This window comes from Dioscorea cayenensis, chromosome 12 (assembly GCF_009730915.1).
Source record: "Dioscorea cayenensis subsp. rotundata cultivar TDr96_F1 chromosome 12, TDr96_F1_v2_PseudoChromosome.rev07_lg8_w22 25.fasta, whole genome shotgun sequence".
Classification (NCBI taxonomy): Eukaryota; Viridiplantae; Streptophyta; class Magnoliopsida; order Dioscoreales; family Dioscoreaceae; genus Dioscorea; species Dioscorea cayenensis.
In genome coordinates this window covers 1,627,796-1,638,018 of record NC_052482.1, presented here as the reverse complement: position 1 = coordinate 1,638,018, position 10,223 = coordinate 1,627,796, and the positions used below count along the sequence as shown (strand labels likewise).

General features: G+C 33.0%; 1 long non-coding RNA gene across 9 annotated transcripts; it reads left to right on the top strand.

The window, feature by feature from the left end:
- The first annotated feature begins 4,145 nt into the window (after nucleotides 1-4,145).
- LOC120273792 lies at nucleotides 4,146-9,489 on the top strand. 9 transcript variants are annotated; one of them, XR_005540623.1, is made up of 8 exons: nucleotides 4,146-4,456; nucleotides 4,552-4,728; nucleotides 4,844-5,318; nucleotides 5,680-6,137; nucleotides 6,413-6,788; nucleotides 7,142-7,314; nucleotides 8,175-8,239; nucleotides 9,377-9,489. It is a non-coding gene; the product is annotated as an uncharacterized LOC120273792 (long non-coding RNA). The 9 variants fall into 9 exon arrangements; XR_005540617.1 differs by having other exon boundaries at nucleotides 4,844-6,137; nucleotides 6,413-6,552; nucleotides 6,679-6,788; XR_005540618.1 differs by having other exon boundaries at nucleotides 4,844-6,137; nucleotides 6,413-6,552; nucleotides 6,639-6,788.
- The last annotated feature ends 734 nt before the right edge of the window (nucleotides 9,490-10,223 follow it).

Genomic DNA, 10,223 nt, shown 5'->3' with positions numbered 1-10,223 from the left:
CATCTGATGTGCTAAAGTAAACTTTCTTAAAAGATTGCTTTATTTCAGTAGCAACATTTTTAATGCCTAGTGGACTAGTGTGGTGAATTCTAATGCAAATTTGTTTTATGCCCCATAACATGGCAGTATTATTGTTCATCATCAATCAAAAGTGTGGAATATATACCAGTTCTCAACATCTGATGTGCTAAAGTAAACTTTCTTAAAAGATTGCTTTATTTCAGTAGCAACATTTTTAATGCCTAGTGGACTAGTGTGGTGAATTCTAATGCAAATTTGTTTTTATGCTCCCATAACATGGCAGTATTATTGTTCATCATCAATCAAAAGTGGTCTTACTATGTGTTGGTTCCTAAATAGTGTAGATGTAGTCAAGACGAGCTCTGTATTTTTTGTGTTATACAAAACTATATTTACTTCTGCTCTGTATTTTATTTATTTATTTTTGTTTATTAAGTTGCGCTAGTGAACCTGTCAATGTTATAATAAATGTAGTATATTCAAATCATAATTAACTGTTGTAGTTTGCTATATTGATACTGTGTTAGGGTATGTGTTTATATGAATGAATTTTTTTGATTTTTGATCTCTTCAATTAACCATTTGTTATATTGGTTCTCTTGATTTAGCAGATGTCATCATGATTCAATAAGCTTTGGAGGAACTTCTTTTGATTGCTTATTTCAAGTGAAATCTTTTCATTCATATATGCATTGGGTGATTGATTTGAATTGAACATTCTTCTGTTGTGGTAAGCTCAATAAAATTGATTATGATTGTTTATCAAGTGAATGGGATTTTCACTTGATAAGCAAAATATATTGTAGATGTGTTGGACCTTTCCAAATTTTTGATACAGTTCTTTTCCATGAGCGAGGGATAAGTTCTTGCTGTGGTTATTCAAATAGATTCTCAATGTATCTGCTATATGGGCCGAGGGCTGTAGTCTTATTATTAGCTTGTTGATTCTGTTTTGCTTGTTGTTTAGCCTTTTTATAACATTGAACTGGATTTTTCATTTGCTGTATACGGTATCGTTTAGAAGTTCACTTTTGGATGCTGATGCATGTTTTTGATTGTATGATTCCTATTGCAGACCATGGCTTCAGCTATAATTGTTTGCTCTGTTCATGAAGCAGCGCCACTTTAACCTGGTTAGTCACCTTTTCTCTTCATTAGGCATATAGAGGATCTTAAGCTCAAAATTGGTAGAGTGCTCTTGCATTTGTGGTTGTAGTTTATATTAATTTACTCACAAATGCTGGAGAAGGTGGTGGTTCGAATCCACCAAGATCCACTTTTTCTTTTAATGTCATATAGGTTTTCAAGAATATTACCCTGTCATTTATTTGATATGTTTTATTGTTTGCTTTGTATTACTGTTGAAACTTGAATGTTGGGCAAAAATTCTAATAGCTCTTAGATGGAATATTAAGAGGACTCATTGAATTTAAGGTCTTTATCAATGTTAAGTAGTTTGAAAGTCCTAGGATCATAAGGTTATATCTTTATAGGACAAACATAGTTAGCAAAATAAACTTCCTAAGAGAAACCTAACAAGCTGATGCACAAGTTTGTCTTATAAAACAAATTCAAACATTGAAAAGCCAAAACTCAACACAAAACTGTTAAATGATATGCTGGGAAGTTATGATATGTTCATCTTTCCATTACACCCTTTACTTTTATTTATTTTCTTTTGTATTCTCTGTTTAGAAAACAGAAAACATGCTTTTACTAGTTTGTATCTTGTAATCTCATCTGTGTAAAGGTGAGGAGTTAATATATGTGCTTGCACAGGGAATTTAATTTTGTGTTAATCGATCAAGAGGTGGTTTGTGTGTTATGTTTTTTTTTTTAAATTTTGTTGTCATGTAATTTTAGGAATTTTACTCATGTATGCGTCCGTCTGGAACAAAATGTACTCCATTCATTTTCTAATAAATTGTTATTTTTTAGCAAAAATTCTTGCCAACTACTTGTTGTTTTACAATACTAATAAAATGTTTTTTCTTCAATTTTTGTGTAATAATTGTTGTGTAATATTCTAAGTTATTTTAATGTTTTATAAGTGACTTTCTTTTTTAATATATTAAGTAATGTTGCCCACAAGTCTGCACTAGGTGATGCTATAAATTTAATTTTAAAGTGAAAAGTATAATTATTTTCAAATGAGAGGTAATAGACTCTTATAATCAATTTTCTTCCTAAATTTCTTGAGATTTATTAGATTTTTTTAATCTTTGTGCAACATTTTAATAAGTAGAATGGAGATAGTAAATATATAAAATTGACTTTCTTTTTGCAAATAGAATTTTGCTTTTAATTAAAATTAATGCCTGATTAGCTCCAGATGGTCTCCTTTTGAACTCCATCAAAAACTTCATTTCATTCTTCATGCACACTAATTGAAACTTAATATATGATTTGAAGGGTCATATATTAATATAAAAACTCTTCAAATTTTTAGAATTTGATTGCTTTTGTTAGACTTGAAAATTAAAAAAAAAAAAATGTTTTTGGGCAAAACCACTTTATTAAAATATATTAAAACAATTATTCACAATCAATGTATGAATAATAAGAAAAGGAAAATAACATGATTGTTTGTTTATTTGGAAACCTCTACCTTTGAATGATCTTTGAAGATTAAAAAAAGAAAGAAAATGAAACTTGTAAGTTTGGAGACTTTATTTTAAAAAGTAATAGTCAATTTAATCTCAAAAATTTAGAAACTATTGAGACATTGAGAATGTTTTAATAAGAATTTGCTTGGAAAGTTTATCGTAATTAAGTCTTTACATATATATATATATATATATATATATAAAGACTTGATTACAAGTCTAAAACAAGTTCGAGTTCCACTGGGGAGTTCTAAGGTCAAGGTTAGGCTGTGGGAGCCTTCGTTCACGAGACGGATCATGAGAGCCTCCTAGTTTCCTTTCTATTCAACTAAATTCATTCGGAAAAGGTTGGGAATGAAGTGCTTGATTTAGGTTTTCATATTCACAGTAATTTGGGTGGGTGGGTGTGAAATGATTATTTTAGCGAAAAATTATTGGGGGTTTTAGGCCTTCATTTGGGATATGTTAATTAATTAAAAGATATCAACTATCCACACAGCATGACATGATTGAAGATAAACATCTTACGGATAGAATATGATGCGACATGCTAATCAATTAAAACTTATCAAATGTCCTCTTAATATAAAGTTTAGAAAAATAGATTTGGGTGGGTATGATTATTTTAGTGAAAAATTATTTGGAATTTTAGGCCTTTACTTGATAGGATATGTCAATTAATTAAAAGATATCAACTATCCACCCAGCATGACATAATTGAAGACAATATCTTAGAGATGGAATATGATGTGACATGTTAATCAATTAAAACTTACCAAATGTCCTCTCAATATAAAGTTTAGAAAAAAGTTTTTCTTGAGGATAGAATTAAGAGTAAGTATGTATATTTTAAAATAAATTTAATTAATGAAAATCCAGTAATCCAATATCTCTTTATTAATGTTATTCTTATATTTATATATTAATCTCAAAACATCATTTTTTTAAAACGAAACTGAAATTTCATTATATATATATATATATGACTAATCTCTCTCTTAGGATGAATTAAAAAAAACATTTAGAACAGAACATCATAACGTCAAATTATCCCATTAGATAATACTTATTAATATTATAATCTTAATTATTTACAATATTTATTTAATATTCAATTTAAATATCCAATTAGATAATTTTAATATCATAACTAATTTAAACAATTATCCTATTTTTTTGTTTCTTAATGATTCGGGATAAAATTAATAAATATCTAAAATCCTTCTGAATTTTGATTTCGGATCACAAAGTCTGATCTGATTCCTTATCGGATCCGGATCACATAGAAAACCAGCCGTTCGATGACCTCGTTATTTGAATACAAAGAACAAGGAGGAACGCTCGCCGTTTGATATACACCAGTCTCTAGTCTTTATTAAGTAACCTAATTTTTTTGACCACTCACAACTAAACACGTGTCATCATCTTATTTGATCATGATAGCTTTCAGGCTCTCACAAGCCGTTGATCTTTCCGAAATTCAGCTATAAATATCACTACCCGCCATCACCAATTTGTTTCATTTCTAGGGTTTTCTTTTTCTCTTTGATCTCGAACTCTCTAATTTGATTTCCTTTTTCCTCTCTTCGTCGATGGTTTCCCTATCTGTGAATTTTCAAGGATGGAGATCCAGATGTTTTCTTGTGATTCCTTTCGGTGGTCCAGCTTTCGGTGTTTTTCGACGGATCTTTGATTTCTTGGTTTTCGATGTATTGGTGAGATGATGATTTATATTTGATTGGGGATTCTTTGATTTCTTATTCAAAGCGATGTCTTGAGGATCCATCCTTTTCCTGAATTGATTTCTTGGTATGAAGATCAATACGATGGTTTGTGATTCCAGTCTCTGTCTTTTTTTTTTTGGATATACTCTCTGATTTTTGATGATTTTTTTATTTTTTTTTTTAATATCTCATCGGAACAGGGATTCTTGATCTCTTCTTTAGTAGGATGCGACGAGGATTTGGGCTCTTTCGTAAAAGATTGATTTTTCGAGGACGGAGATCCATATGGATAGCTTGCGATTCGTGATTTGTCAACCTTGTTTTTTATCCGACTTAAGATGGAAAGTTTACTTAATATCAAGGATGTCAACAAGAAGGTAAGGAGTTGATTTATATTTCGTTCTAATTCTTTAATAGTATTGGATTCGGTTGATATAATTTTGTTTTTTTGCTTAGATCTGTTAATGAAATCGTTCCTTATTGATTATCCAGCATTGAAAGTTTTGCTGTATTGGGAGATCGCGAGGAAGGGAAGAAGAACAGATGTATTTAGATTTGTTGATTGTTTGGGTAGTTTTCAAGCGGATGTATTGCGTTCTTGGTGTATATATAGAAGCTGGTTTCATCTCCATCCAAGAACAGTGAAAAAGGTGATGCATATTTTGTAATATGACCTTTGCCATGATGGGTGCGCTCGCATGGCAGGTCGCCATATCCTTAATAAAAGTTTCCTTTTTGTGGTTCTTGAGGGGGAGATCGCACGGGGATTTGATTTGATTTTAGTTCCCCCGGGTTCTCCCCCTCATCTTGTGTGCTTCCTCTTTTTCTTTTTCTGTTTTGTGTGTGTCTGTGTGCGCGCGCTCATGTCTTCACCTATTACGGCGCTTCATCGATCATGGCGCTTCACTGATTACGGCACTTCACCTATTACGGCACGATTATTACCTATATCTCATCATAGTTGCAGGTAAAAACTTCAATTTTTTCTACATTGTTTAAGATGAATTTTTTTACCATCATCCCATATTTACAGAATGCTAAATTCACATCCCTGCCACATTGCTTTAGTTGTGCCGTCTTTCTGTCTGCTTATAGTCAAAATTTTGTTTATAAATAAATATTTATGCCCAAATTGTGTGCTGTGTTAATTTGTTCTGTGAGTCTGCTCAACCAAGAAACGATATTAGTTCTTGAATTTGTTGTTTGAAGTTAATGTTGATTTCTTTGGTCTTCTATTTCATTATTTGTTAAATATGCAGAAAGGCAAATATACCTATCTTGTATAGAAAATTTGTAAAATTTGTGTTATAGATTTGTTTGAAGTTTAGAAGGGCAAGCATGCTACAAGTTATTGTGGATGGTGAAGAGAGCTGGTTCTTGTTTGAAGAATGCTTGGCGTGAAGAATATGGTTTAAATGTCCTGATCACGGATAAGGTCTTCAAGCTTGTTAAGCTCAGTTGTCAAGATTTGCATCTTGTTTCAACTTTGTGGAATTTGTCTTCACTTTTGGCATCAAGAGTTTACTGGGCTAGTCTTTTCAAAGTAGCTGAGGGGGGCATGGTTCCCCTGGCCTTTCCTTTATGGGCGTTGACAAGTTTTTTCAAGCATCTTCCACTTCATCCTCAAACTATGGCTAGCTGTGCCAATGTAAACTTATTTAAAAGATTGTTTTGTTTCAGTAGCTGCCTGGTGGACTCGCGTTGGTGCATTCTGCTGCAAATTTGTTTTTATGTCCCATGACATGACTCATCTATCAGGAGTCAAAAGTGTTCTTACTATGCATTGGTACCTAAGTAGTTGAGATGAGTTCTCCATTTTATACAAAACCGTATTTTTTTCTCTGTTCTTTTCTTTTTTTTTAAATAGTTGAGCTAAGTGCTTCTTTTTAGCATTTATTCTAGTTGGAATTATGTAGTATATTCAAATCATAACTGTTGTAGTTTGCTATAATGCTACTGTGTTAGGTTTTTTTTTTCCTTGCATGCTATTTATATGAATGAAATTTGTGTTTTTGTTCTCAATTAACTGTTTATTATATATTGGTTCTCTTGATTATGCAGACTTTCTTGTGATTCAATGTTATAGCGGTTGACTCCATAACATGCCCCTTATGTTAATGTCAACCAATGTCAAGTAGGGTTGTTGATCACCCAGTGTCCATTGCGTGTGACACTTGATCACTTCCTCTCAATCAAGTCAGGTGATAACACATCTCTCTTGCTGTCCTATCCCCTGGGGGATAGGAAAGGAGTTTTTTCTTTATGAAGCAAGTGAATCTTGTCTCAGTGGTCAGGAGTATTGATATATCTGTGTCTGACTGACATAGCTGAGGAAGCTCGTTTCTGGTCAAAGAAAGGCAAATATTTGATCTTAGGCTCTGCTTGGGAGGGTGTTTCTTTTGGGGGATTGATTTAGATTTAACTTTCTTCTGATGGGGTAAGCTCAATAAAGCTGATTATCATTTTTATCAAGTGAAGGTTTCAAACTTTTATCTCAAGTTTGAACATGGGGATATTCAAGTTATAACCTAGTAATCATAACATATTTTAGATGTGTTGGATCTTCTAATCTTTAATTTGTTTCCATGTCATGAAGGATGAGTTCTTGTTAATTAGATGCTTATTTAAACTGCTACCTTGCTCTAGTCTTTTTATTAGCTTGTTTTACTGTTTACTAGCTGTTAAGCCTTCTATAACATTGATTGGATTTTTATTTGTTGTATATGCTGTTGTTTAGATGTTTACTTCCTTGTGCTGATGCAGAATTGTTTGATTTGTGTGCTGATGCAGAATTGTTTGTTTTGTTGGAGGCCATTGCTTTAGTTTTAATTGTTTGCTCTATTCATGACACACGCCACTTTAACTGCTTAGTCACCTTATCTCTTCATTAGATTTGGTGAGAGTCAAACAATCACTGGTTAGCCAATTGCTTGTTACCAATCAGTGCACCGGCAAAATACAAGGTCAAATCCTTTTGTTATTGTTCATGCATTGTTATGGGTTCATGTATTATTTACTAGGTTCGGTTGGGTCCTTTGTGGGATGTGGTGTATCTCTTCTCTTGAGGGTTGTATGGTAGGAGAGTTTTCAAATCATCTATGATGTACCCCGGGTTGTTAAGTCATCATAATTGATGCACTTTTGTACTTGCATATCCCTTGATGGCATCTGTAGTTTTCGTCAAAGAAAATATATATATAGGGAGAGTCCAGTTTGCAGGATCTTAAGCTCAAAATTGGTAGAGTGCTCTTGTATTTGTGGTTGTAGCTTTTATTAATTTACTCACAAATGCTTGAGAGGGTGGTGGTTCGAATCCACCAAGATCCGCCTTTTTGTCATATTGGCCCTCAAGAATATTGCCTTGCCATTTATTTGATTATTTTTTTTTGGAGTTATATTTGTTGCTTTGTATCACTGTTGAATGCTGGTAAAAAATTCTAAAAGCTCTAATGTATAGATAGCAAAATAAACCCCATTGAATTTAAGACCTTTAGCAATGTTATGTAGTTTGAAAATCCTATGACTCTCATGTGTTTGAAAATCGTTGGAGTCATAAGGTTATATCTTTATGATACAAATAGCTAGTGAATTAAACTTTGAAGGAAAAACCTAACAAATAACATGTTACCTGATTATTTCTTTATCAATCATTATATGATTATGAAAGGGTTTGTAAATGCATGCAATTTCTTTCTTTTCCACTTAGTCGTTATTTAAGTGTTGGGATACAAACTTTCAAAGTTTAGTTGGAACTCTGGCAATTTAGTCATCAAGCTATTCAATATAATAATTTACTGATTACTATCTTGCATCTCACGCTCAGCCACGCAAGGCCAGGTGGGCGTGTAATCTATGTCTCATCATCAATGCCTCTCATCCTGATCACAGGTAAAAACTTATACCCTGCATCTACACCTGTTTGTACATTGTTCATGATGAATTTTTTGTTACCATCATCACATACATACCAGAATTATACATTCATATTCCAGTCACATTAATTTAGTCCTGCTGCCTAGCGCCCACAATCATGCTTTTGTTTATTGCTGTCTAATGCTCGCGATCAAACTTTTGTTATAAAACAATATTTTTGGCCTAATTTGTTCTGTTTGTATTCATACAAATACTCAGTCAAGAAACAATATTATTTCACTAATTTGTTGTCTGAAGTTAATGTCAATTTCTTTGTAATTTTATTTTATTGTTTGTTGTACATGGAGAAAGGCAAATATACCTATATTGTATAGCAAAGCTTGTATAATTTGAGAGTTATTGTAGATTTTTCTTGAAGTTTAGTAGGCCAAGCATGCTATATGATATTGTGGATGATGAAGAGAGCGGGTTCTTGTTTGAAGAATGCTTGGCATGAAGGATATGGTCTAATGCCCTGAATCACAGAGAGGGCCTTTCAAGTTGGTTAAGATTAGTTGTCAAGTTTTGCGTCTTGTTTCACCTTTCTGTTAGTTGTCTTCACATTTGGCGCATCAAGAGTTTACCCAGTGAGGAGGGCTTAAGTGACCTGGTCGCTCCTTTATGGCCATTGACGAATTTTTCATGTATCTTCCACTTCAGTCTAAAACTATGGGTAGTTGTGCTAAATTAAACTTTAAAAATTGCTTTCTTTCAGTAGCAGCAATTTTGGTGCTTGAGTGGACTAGTGTGATGCATTCTACGTAAATTTGTTTTATGCCCCATAATATGATAGTAATATAGCTGGTCATCAGTCAAAAGTGGTCTTACTATGCATTGGTTCTAAATAGTGTAGATGTGGTTGAGGATTAGTTCTCTATTTTTAAGTATTATACAAAACTATATTTTCTTCTTCCATGAAATTAAGTTGTGCTAGGTGCTTGTTTTGGCATTCATTCCACCGAATCTTTCAATGTTATAATAAATTTAGTATATTCAAATCATTATGATCTGTTGTAGTTTGCTATATTAATACTGTGTCAAGTGATATATTTATGTGAATGAATTATGTGTTTTTAATCTCTTCAAATAACCATTTGTTATATTTGTTTGCAGATGTCATCATGATTCAATTAACCCTTTGTTAATGCCAACCAATCTCAAAAGTAGGGTTGTGGATCTCACCCAAAGGGCATCTCTCTTGCTGTCGTATCTCCTCAAGGGATTAGAAAAGAGTATAAAGCATAGCAAAAGTTAGGGTGCCTGATTGGCGTAGTGTGAATTTGAGCAGCGCGTGCTCTGTGCTCGTGCTTCTTCTAATCAGGAGCATGTCGCTAGTCCAGGGCAGGCAAATATTTGATCTTATGCTCAGCTTGGTAGGAACTTCTTTTGGTGGTTTATTTCAAGTGAAATCTTTTCCGACATGTATGCATTTGTTGATTGCTTTGAATTGAACATTCTTCTGTTGTGGTAAGCTCAATGAAGTTGATTATGATGTTTATTAACTGAAGGGGCTTTTCCTAGCCATAGCTTGATAATCAAAATATATTGCAGATGTGTTGGATCTTCCAATTTTTGACATAGTTCCTTTCCATGAATGGGGGATGCGTTCTTGCTGTGGCTATTCAAATAGATTGTCATTGAAACTGCTATCTGTGCTGAAGTCTGTAGTCTTATTATTAGCTTGTTGATTCTGTTTGCTTGTTTATCTTTTTATAAGATTGATTTGGATTTTCATTTGCTGTATACGGTGTCATTTAGAAGTTCATTTTCTGGTGCCGATGCAGCAATTTATATTCTTGATTGTTTGATTTCTGTTGCAGGCCATTGCTTCAGCTATAATTGTTTGCTCTGTCCATGAAGCACACTACTTTAACTGGTTAGTCACATTTTCTCTTAGTTAGGCATAGCGAGAGTCCAATATACAGGAACTTAAACTCAAAATTGGCAGAGTGCTCTTGCA